General features: G+C 36.3%; 1 pseudogene; it reads left to right on the forward strand.

Annotated features, from left to right (window-relative positions):
- Positions 1-6,372: 6,372 nt before the first annotated feature.
- Positions 6,373-6,804, forward strand: LOC131808433 (protein phosphatase 1 regulatory subunit 14B-like; annotated as a pseudogene).
- The last annotated feature ends 4,803 nt before the right edge of the window (positions 6,805-11,607 follow it).

The raw sequence follows: 11,607 nt of genomic DNA on the forward strand, positions 1-11,607 counted from the left end.
GAGCCAAAACAAAGAGTTGGACACTCAACCTACTGAGCCACCCAGACATCCTATCAAAAAATGTTTTTCACAAGAACTCAAATTTAATACTCATTTGTAATTGAAAACCAAACACTTACACACACACCCCTGGAAGGCATAGTTCAATTCTTGAACATTAGAAAGATGATTAGATTCAAGTAATAAAGCAAAGTACATTTAATTGCAAAATAATGTAGGTATTCCTACTAAACTAAAAAAAAAAAATAAAAATACCTGTTTTAAATTTACTAATTCAAAGAGATACATGCACCCATATGTTTATTGAAGCATTATTTACAACATCCAACTATGGAAGCAGCTCAAATATCCATTGATAGAAGAACGGATAAAGAAGATGTATACATTGGAATATTATTTAGCCATAAAAAGGAATGAAATCTTCCCATTTGCAACAGCATGGGTGGAACTGGAGTGTATTATGCTAAGCAAAACAGGTCAGTCAGAGAAAGACAAATATCATATGATCTCACTCATATTAAGAATTTGAAAACAAAACAAATGAGTAAATTTGAAAAAGAGACAAACAATGAAACAAAATAAGCAAATGGGAGAAAGAGAGAGAAAGGGAGAAAGAGAGAGGGAGAGGCAAACCAAGAAACAGACTCTTAACTTCAGAGAAAAAACTGAGTTTACCAGAGGGGAGGTGGGTAGGGAGATGGGTGAAATAGGTGATGGGGATTAAAGGGTACACTTATTATGATTGAAAAAAAGAGAGAGAGTGAGAATAAAAAAAAGAATAAGAAAAAAGAAAGAAAGAAAGAAAGAAAGAAAGGCCACACTCCACACATGGCTACCATCAGTGGCCTAGCTCTGTGGCTTGATCTACACCTTTTCTAAACAAACAAACATACTATTTTCATAGTCTGTTAAAGGTGTATTTTATACACACACACACACACACACACACACACACACACAGTGTGTATTTCTTTGCAGTGTGATCTTGAGTAAAGGTATAAAGGTTTAAAAAATATTTAAAAAAAAAACAGAAAAAATAAATGAAAGAATGGTAAAAATAATGCCTGTTCCTACATGATTATATAATTTTAAATTTTAGATCAACCTAGTATGGCCTGAAACAGAAAATATTTTAATGATGAATGGAACAGAGACAAAATTTTGACCACCTATAGATAACATAATTGTATGCTTTGGAAACTTAGGAAAAGTCAACCAAAAATAATTAGTAATAATGAGCTAACTAAGAGCCAAATCAAATATACGTAAAAATAATTAGTAGCATATATTTCTGTAATAAGCAGTCAGAAACATACATGGAAATGGAATTCACAGAGGTATAAAATGTGAATTTTAAAACCTTTCTAACAAAATATATGTAAGACATGTATGTGTGTTTGATTAAAAGAGAATATAATATATTCTGATAGTATAATTTAATATTGGTGCTAATTCTTCCCAATGTGCCCTACTAAGTATTAAGATATATTTCAGAGCCATAATAAGTAAAATGATAAAATACTCGGGCAACATACAGATTAAGTAGAGTGTCAGTTAAAAGACCTATTGCTTTGGGGCGCCGGGGTGGCTCAGTGGGTTGGGGCCTTTGCCTTCGGCTCGAGTGGAGGTCCCAGGGTCCTGGAATCAAGCCCCGCATCGGGCTCTCTGCTCAGCAGGGAGCCTGCTTCCTCCTCTTTCTGCCTGTCTCTTGGCCTGCTTGTGGTTAAGATTTATTTATTTATTTATTTGATTGAGAGAGTGAGTGAATGGGGGGATGGGAAGGGAGAGAATCTTCAAGCAGACTCCCTACTGAGCATGGAGCTTGATATGGGGTTCAATGTCAGGACCCATAAGATCATGACCTGAACCAAAAACAAGAGTTGAAGGCTTAACCATCTGAGCCACCCAGGTGACTCTGGGGAACTGAAATATTTAAAAATAGTGCTGTTATACCTTTAAGTATAAAAGACACCTTCAGATTTTTCTCTTTGTCAGGTACCTTTCCTTTGGGGTGATCTGTTCAGTGTTCATAGTTTCATCTATTGCCACTATGAAGAATACGAAATCTATCTTTATCCCTGTTTTCTCTTCCCCAAAAGGAGATACTTCCCAGTACCCCCATTGAGCTAAAAGACAACATGCCCCAAACTATATTCAGGCTTTTATCTACTTCAAATTGTGGACCCATCAGAAGCCAGCTACCTGTCCCCTTTCTGTCCCCTCTAGGGTGTTCAACACATCTTAGATGACCAGTAAACACTCAACGAAACGGTGCAATATGAAGTACGAAGACTTCACCCTCTCTATGTGATTCCATCCTCTTCCACCTCCAGGGCCTGAGTAATAAAAAGATAAGCAGTTCACTCTGCTCCGAGGTGGGAGAGGCCTTTCAGTAATGCTGCAGTAGCCATGGATACTCACCACCTCTTAGTATTCAGGCGCTAATGGTACATGATACTATTCTCTCTGAAAGATTTGTTAATGTATGCATTCTTCATGGTAAGTTATCTAAATAAATTACTTCAAGTGTAAATTTAAAAAAAAAAAAGGCGAATCCCATAGTCTTCCCAAAGCCAAGGTGAAAGTATTAATGGTCATATTCACAGTGATGATACATTCTTCTTTATTATGAAACACCTATTTAAAATAATTACTAATGTATTATTAACACATTGGATGATGACATGAACATAAATTTTTTTCTTTGGAAAATTAATCTCTATAGAGATACAGCTTGTTATCAGTGTTTACAAAATTAGATATGTGATTTTTTATATTTTTTATTAAAAACTAGATTCCTTAGGGATATTATTTTTAGAATTCTTGTACTAAAGTTTGGGGGAAAGTTGCCTCATTTAACCAGGAAATCAGTTAGGACTTCTACTTGGGAGGAGGATGAGCTAGCCCGCAGAGGACTGGATCACAAGAGCAGTAAGTTAAGTTGCAAGCCAGTCGGCTGTAGGAGAGCCTCGGAGAGCTGCTGAGGCAAGGAGGACTAGAACAGTTAACAGTGAAGACAGACAATCAGGGAGGGGTAGTTATGTGCTAAGACTGACTATGGCGAAGGAGGTGGAAAATTCAGGGTTTGTATAAACTTTCTCAGGGGCCAAATAAATATTCAGCAGAGCTTTTGGTAGAGATGAAGTGCTTCAAGTGGATGACCATTTTGCCATTCAAGGCATTTACCTTATTTTAGAATTGCATAGGGTCAGAATGAAAACTTCAAGGGGAAAAGGGCATTTTAGGAAGGGCTGGGTCTGATTGCTGCAGACTTCCCCTTGCATGTTGCTTTGTCAGGATCCTTTGGATCACTAACTTGGTAAGGGGTAAAATGTATAATTCATGTTCAGCCTGATTTGACAGTGCAACCTTTTGTATTATCTCACAAACTCTAAGACTGAACATATGACTGAAAATGAAGAGAAAATAAGAGAAAATAAAAGCAGTAGAAACTGGCCAACACATAATGCAGATACCAGAGTTGGCTGACTGGACAAGCAAACAGTTTGAATAGCTGTAATTGACTTCTACCTGTGGTCATTAGGGAAAGGTGCTGGAGAGCAAAAGAAGGAAGGAAGGCCTGGGGGGCTATCTTTGAGAAAAAGTATTGGCAAAAAGGGAACTCCAAAGGCTATTTTTTTTTTAAAGATTTTATTTATTTGAGGGAGAAAGAGAACAGAAGCAAAAGAGGGAGAAGGAGAAGCTGACTCCCCACTGAGCAGGGAGCCGCATATGGGGCTCAATCTCAGGACCCCAGATTCATGGCCTGAGCCAAAGGCGGATGCTGAACCAACTGAGCCACCCCGGTGCCCTTTAGGTTGACTTTTCATGGAAGATATTTGAAAACTCTGCGGGAGAATGGTGCCCCTACAAGAAATCACCTTAAACACTGAGGAGACAAGTTTATAACAGATTGGCAAAATTGAGAGAGAATTGAAGGGGGTATTCAGAACCAACCAAGTAAATTTTAAATATATAATTTAGATTTTAAGCTCTCAGAATAAAGGGGGGAAAAGCCACGAAACAAATATTGAACATTAGTCAATAGCCTTCTTTTTGCAGAAGCCCAGGTTAACAATTTTGAAAATATTCTGTATATTCTAGGACTGAAGCAAAAAAATATATTTGGAAATGAGAGCAAATTTCCCAATATTAGATGAATAAGTTACTAATATGAAAGGGAGTGCCAGAATGAAATGCACATTGATGGATTGAATTGGTAGTATGGTGTCAATTAATGTTTTGATATTTAATGTTTTAATAGTATTTAACAAAGATATTACATACAAATATATACAAAATTGATAAGTATATGAAAATAGATTGATAGAAACATATAAAATACATAAATTGAATATATTTCAATTTTAATAGATAAATATAAAACATCTATTAGCATACATTTGTCTATAAACACACAAGATAAATTTGTGTATTGATCAACAAACATTTCATTGTGTAAAGCAATACATATGACAAAGCCCGAAATTAGTGAGCAGGAAAATATATTCTACCCACAGGCAAGCTATGGTTAACAAAGGCAGAACAGGAGGAATAATACAACAAATAATACAATCCATACCAGCTAACAACCCAGAACAATACCAAGAATTCTTCTGAACTGACAATATTTTAGAACACGAAATTCTAAGTTATATTAAGAGGAAGTAATCATAGGCTGAAACAGTTTTCAATAAAATATTTTCCATGGAAGATGCTAGGTACTGCCCTAGAATCCCAATATGACTTCTGCATTTACCTGACACCTGACTACTGCTCAGAAGATGCTTTTCATCCCACTTCATTTCACTTTGATTTCATATGTGTAAACATTCCTCTCACTCATTTGGTTTATTACAAAGTGGTGCAATACTTATCTTTTCAATATGCTTCCAGCTATGTTAGATGTATCTTGGATTTGATACAGAATGGCATAAAGGTGTCCTTTGAGTCAATTTCAGCAGATAATTCTTACACCATTTCCTGCCGGCTATCCCCAGCCCTCAGATAAATCCAGGCAAACCACTGGTAAGGACAAAATTGTCCAGGAATCAAAAAACATACTTAAGATGCTCCTACTAAAACAGCAGTCTATTAATTTGGGGATTAGAAGCCACAATATTTCAAATATGGTAATTCTGCTATGGGTTTAGATAAAATGTAACCCAGTAGCATTTTCCCAATTCCTGACAGTAATAAGTTTCCAATTAGCCTTACTATAGCAATTTAAACGACATTGTTTAAATATTGTTTAAGTCTTTAGCATTCTGGAAAATCCATGCACAAACCTACTGGAAACAAAATGATTTCATTTAATGTCCTTTCACAAAATACTTTGCCTTGGGGGCACCTAGGTGGCTCATTCAGTTGAACACCCCACTCTTGATTGCCACTCGGGTGTGACTCAGGATCCTGGATCTAGCAGGGCGACTCTGTGCTCAGTGGGGCATCTGCTTAAGAATTTGTTTCTTTCTCTCAAATAAATAAATAGATCTTTTAAAAATAATTTGAGTGCCTTAGAGAATAAAACTTTATTTCTTGCACATATAACAAACTTATTTTCCTGTGTTACTAATCATACAAGTTCCAGGTCTCAGAAGGAAATTAAAATTGTTGCTATATAGTATGGTGGCCTGGAAATATAAAACAACAACAAAGATACAAACGTAGTGATCCAAAGGGGCACGTGCACCCGAATGTTTATAGCAGCAGTGTCCACAATAGCCAAACTATGGAAAGAACCTAGATGTCCATCAACAGATGAATGGATCAAGAAGATGTGGTATATATACACAATGGAATACTATGCAGCCATCAAAAGAAATGAAATCTTGCCATTTGCGACAACATGGATGGAACTAGAACGTATCATGCTTAGCAAAATAAGTCAAGCAGAGAAAGACAACTATCATATGATCTCCCTGATATGAGGAAGTGGTGATGCAACATGGGGGCTTAAGTGGGTAGGAGAAGAATAAATGAAACAAGATGGGATTGGGAGGGAGACAAACCATAAGTGACTCTTAATCTCACAAAACAAACTGAGGGTTGCTGGGGGGAGGGGGGTTGGGGGAAGGGGGGTGGGGTTATGGACATTGGGGAGGGTATGTGCTTTGGTGAGTGCTGTGAACTGTGTAAACCTGGTGATTCACAGACCTGTACCCCTGGGGATAAAAATATATGTTTATAAAAAATAAAAAATTTAAAAAATTAAAAAAAAAAGAACAACAAAACCCTCTTTTAAAGGAAACAAAGTTTACTAGCTTACCAATCACAATGTTTATACCTAGCTATCCCTCTCAGCATGCAGGTGTATAGTGTTGGCTATGGAGGGAGGGGTCCAAAGTGCCTATGAGGCCCGGGTAGCTGAGGATGGACAGTGACACCTCTGGGGGTGTGGTGTTGGTGGCCCAGAATCCTGGATGAGCAGCGGGGGCTCAGGGCCTCTTGTTTACTTTCAGAGCCTCCCTGGGACTGTACTTGAGGGCTCAGGTGGCTCAGATGCTGAGGTCCCATGAGATGACAAGAGAAGGTCACGGTCAAGTACAACCACAAAGAGATATGGAACCTGAAGAAGTGGATCCTGGAGCAGTTCACTCATCTTTATGACTGTCAGGAAGAGGAGATCCTAGACCTGGAGACATGTGGATGATCTCCTGAACACTGAGAGGGATAACACCTGGAAGGCCAGGGTCAAGTAGCTGCTGGGTGACTTACAAACCCACTGAGGCCTTCATTTCTGACCTGTTGAACAAGATCCTTGGCATGTAGAAGATGAGCACACCTGACCCCAGAAGAAAGTAAAGGTCCTTAATCCTGAAGAACAGTGACTCCCACAGGACAACTGCTGCCTGTCCCTGACCTCACCTCCTAGAAACAGCAATACTGAACATCCCTGCAGCCTGGCCTGGTGCCATGAGCAGGGCTATGCATGCCCTTTGCCCAGGATCTCCTCCCTGTCTCCTCAGTTTTCCACCTTTGGGTTTTTTAATTGTTATTAAATTGATAGAACTTTTTACTTCTTATGTTGACTCTGTGGCTGGGCCCTTTAATAGATCAGCCTCTGGTGCAACAGAAAAACAACAAAAAAGCAAAACAACAAATGCTGATTCTTTCCCTGCCTTTAAATATGACCAGTAACAAGAAAGATATACTATCTTCATCCTATTACAAAATATTAGATTGCTTTCATGCTTGCATGGATAAAAATTAGAACCTGTCATCCTGTAGGCTCCATCAGTTTATCCTTGCATCTCTTAGGCGTGTACATAACTGATCTAGTTCCTTCTTCATGTGACAATTCTTCAATTGTATGAAACATTTACTTAGCCCTTACCAAGGTATATTCCATTTTTCATACCAAGCATTTTGACTTATTTGTTTTTTCTTCTAGAACAATAGTTTAATGACCACCCTCTTCATCTATAATTCTCTGCAAATGCAAGTGCTGGTATGCATTATAAATTTGGTGTACACCAAAAAAAATTAGGATAATTGGGATTACAGAAAAAGAAAAAAGAGAGAGGAGAGCAGAAGGTATATTGGAGAGAATTATTGTAGAGAATTTCCCTAATATGGCATAGGGAACAAGCATCAAAATCCAGGAGGCACAGAGAACCCCCCTCAAAATCAATAAGAATAGGTCCACACCCCATCATCCAACAGTAAAACTTACAAGTCGTAGCGACAAATAAAAATCTTGAAAGCAGCCAGGGAAAAGAAGTCTGTAACATACAATGGTAAAAATATTAGATTGGCAACAGACTTATCCACAGAGACCTGGAAGGCCAGAAAGAACTACCATGATATATTCAGAGCACTTAACAAGAAAAACATGCAGCCAAGAATACTATATCCAGCTGGGCTATCACTGAAAATAGAAGGAGAGATAAAAAGCTTCCAGGACAAACAAAAACAAAAAGAATTTGTAAACATCAAAAAAGCTCCACAGGAAATATTGAAAGGGGCCCTTTAAGCAAAGAGAGTGCCTTAACGTAGTAGATCAGAAAGGAACAGAGACAATATACAGTAACAATCACCTTATAGGCAATACAATGGCACTAAATTCATATCTCTCAATAGTTACCTTGAATGTAAATGGGCTAAATGCCCCAATCAAAAGATACAGGTATCAGAATGGATAAAAAAAAATACAACCCATCAATATGCTGTCTACAAGAAACTAATTTTAGACCCAAAGACACCTCCAGATTTAAAGTGAGAGGGTGGAAAACAATTTGCCATGCTAATGGACATCAAAAGAAAGCAGGGGTGGCAATCCTTGTATCAGATCAATTAGATTTTAAGCCAAAGACTATAATAAGAGATGAGGAAGGACACTATATCATACTCAAAGGATCTGTCCAACAAGAAGATCTAACAATTTTATATTTCTATGCCCCTAACTTGGGATCAGCCAACTATATAAACCAATTAATAACAAAATCAAAAAACCACATTGACAATAATACAATAATAGTAGGGGACTTTAATACTCTCCTCACTGAAATGGACAGCTCATTCAAGCAAAGGATCAATGAGGAAATAAAAGCCTTAAATGACACACTGGACCAGATGGACATCACAGATATATTCAGAACATTCCATCCCAAAGCAACAGAATACACATTCTTCTCTAGTGCATGTGAAATATTCTCCAGAATAGATTACATCTTGGGTCACAAACCAGGTCCCAACCAGTATCAAAAGATTGGGATCATTCCCTGCATATTTTCAGACCACAATGCTCTGAATCATAAGAGGAAATTTGGAAAGAACCCAAATACATGAAGACTCAATCATAAGAGGAAATTTGGAAAGAACCCAAATACATGAAGACTAAACAGCATCCTTCTAAAGAATGAATGGGTCAACCAAGAAATTAAAGAAGAATTGAAAAAATTCATCGAAACAAAGGATAATGAAAACACAATGGTTCAAAATCTGTGGGACACAGCAAAGGCAGTCCTGAGAGGAAAATATATAGAGGTACAAGTCTTTCTCAAGAAACAAGAAAGGTCTCAGGTACACAACCTAACCCTACTCCTAAAGGAGTTGGAGAAAGAACAACAAAGAAAGCCTAAACCTAGCAGAAGAAGAGAAATAATAAAGATCAGAGCAGAAATCAATGAAATAGAATCCAGTAAAAAATAAAAAACAAACAATAGAAGAAATCAACAAAACTAGGAGCTGGTTCTTTGAAAGAATTCATAGGATTGATAAACCCCTGGTCAGACTTATGAAAAAGAAAAGAGAAAGTACCCAAATAAATAAAGTCATGAATGAAAGAGGAGAGATCACAACCAACACCAAAGAAATACAAACAATTATAAGAACATATTATGAGCAACTATATGCCAGCAAATTTGACAATCTGGAAGAAATGGATGCATTCCTAGAGACATAATCTTTTTTGTGATTAATATAGATCACTGTGTGTATTCATTTTGTTTGTTAATTTTTATTGCTATAGTAGTATTCTCTGGCTAAGATATATTGCAATTTGCTTCTCTATTCAACTATTAATGGATATTCGGTTTGTTTCCAGATTTGGTTTATGAGGAAATCTGCCTTGAATGTATCTATACAAGGGTCTTATTATGCACATTACTAGCACTTTTTTTTTTTTTTTTTTTTTAGTAGGAGTAAATAATCTATCTTGAAAGGTAGTAATTAAATTTAGAGGAAACTGGCAAATAACTGTTAAAAGCATTCACATTATCTCATGCTGGAATGAGTGAGTGCTTTGGTTGCTTCACTTTTCACCAAAGTGTGGTGTGGTCAGTCCCTTTTACTTTACCATTCTATTATGTGTAAACTGGTAACTCATTGTGGTTTTCTATTTTTTTTTTTAAGATTTTATTTATTTATTTGACAGATCACAAGTAGGCAGAGAGACAGGTGGGGGTTGGGGGAAGCAGACTCCCTACTGAGCAGAGAGCCTGATATGATGCAGGGCTCAATCCCAGGACCCTGAGACCACGATCTGAGCCTAAGGCATAGGCTCAAGCCACTGAGCCACCCCGGCACCCCCTCATTGTGGTTTCAAAATGCATTTCCTCAATAATAAATAAATTGAGCATATCTTTTGCCCATGTTTATAGTATTTTTTGGCTTTTTGCTATAGATTTGTTGATGTCCTTTACATATTTTGGATATGAATTATTTGTACTCTGAATTGAATTTTATATTCATGTGTTATATTTTTTCATTCTATAACTTTTCTACCCATTTTCTTTTGATGTTAAAACTTATGTATTTCTTATATTTAAAGTCACTAGTTCTAAGAAAACCTTCCTTATCACAAAGTCACTAAGATTTTTTTAAATTTTCTTTTATAGTTTGTATATTTCTTACTATTATATTTGGGTATGTGATCGAGTAAAATTTTATTTATTCATTTTCACATATGGATATTTAATTGTTCCAACAACATTTATTAAAAAAATTTTCTATCGAATTAACTTAACTCATAATTCAGAATCAGTTGGCAATGTAAGGATAAGCATTTCTCTGAGTTTTCAATTTGTTCCATTATCTATTTGTTTACATTTAAAATATTACTATGTAACTATGATCAGTGGTTTTGTTTTTATATATCTAAAAATGTAGTTATACTTTCTTTGTTGTTGTGTTGTTCTTCATTCACCTCTGCAGTTATGGGTTTTATTATACATATCTTTAGCTTGAAGAATTTCCTTTTGAATTTCTTGTAGTAGAAGTCAGGGGCACATAAATTTTCCAAACAATGGACTGCCTGAATATGTTTTTACCTTCCTTTCATTTTTGAAGTATCTTTTTCTGTATCCAGACCTCTTGGTTGCCAGTTTATTTTTTCTTTCAGCTCTTTGAACCTATCATTCCATAATCTTTTGCCTCCATGGTTTCACACGATAAATCAGCCATCTTCTTACATTATGTTGTATATAATGTATTTTCCTCTCTCTCTCTCTCTCTCTCTCTCTCTCACTAACTGCCTTTAAGAAATGCTCTGCCAAAATGTATTTCTCCACCAACCCCTTAGCCTTAATCTCTTCAAATATTTCTTCTGTCCCATTTTTTTCTCTTCTCTGTTTAAAAATTCAACTGTGTGTATTAGGGCATTTTAAATTGTCTTATAGGCATTAAAGGCTCTCTTCATTTTTCACTATTTTCTTCTCTTCATATAACAATTTTCCTTCAGGCTTACTCAAATTTTTTCAAGTTGGAGTTACTCTTTTTTTTTTTTTAAATTAATTTTTACTAAGTCTTTCAAGTGAGACCTTTTTTTTAAAATATATTTTTTCTAGCATGCCAATTTTGTTTCATGTTTTAAAATGTCTATCTCTATACTGATTATTTTCATAAATTCATTAATAATTTCCTTTTTATAATATATCCTTTACAGTAGTCCCCTCTTATCTACAATTTTGGTTTCCACAATTAGAGTTACCAGCAGTCAACAGAGGTCCAAAAGCAGATGATTCTCCTTCTGCTGTATTATCTGAAGGTCATTAGTAGCCTAATGCTATGTCACAATGCTTACATCACTCACCTCACCTCACTCCATCTCATTGCATAGGCATATTATCATCTTATTTCATTACACAAAGGGTGGGTACAGTACAA

This window comes from Mustela lutreola, chromosome 9 (assembly GCF_030435805.1).
Source record: "Mustela lutreola isolate mMusLut2 chromosome 9, mMusLut2.pri, whole genome shotgun sequence".
Lineage (NCBI taxonomy): Eukaryota > Metazoa > Chordata > Mammalia > Carnivora > Mustelidae > Mustela > Mustela lutreola.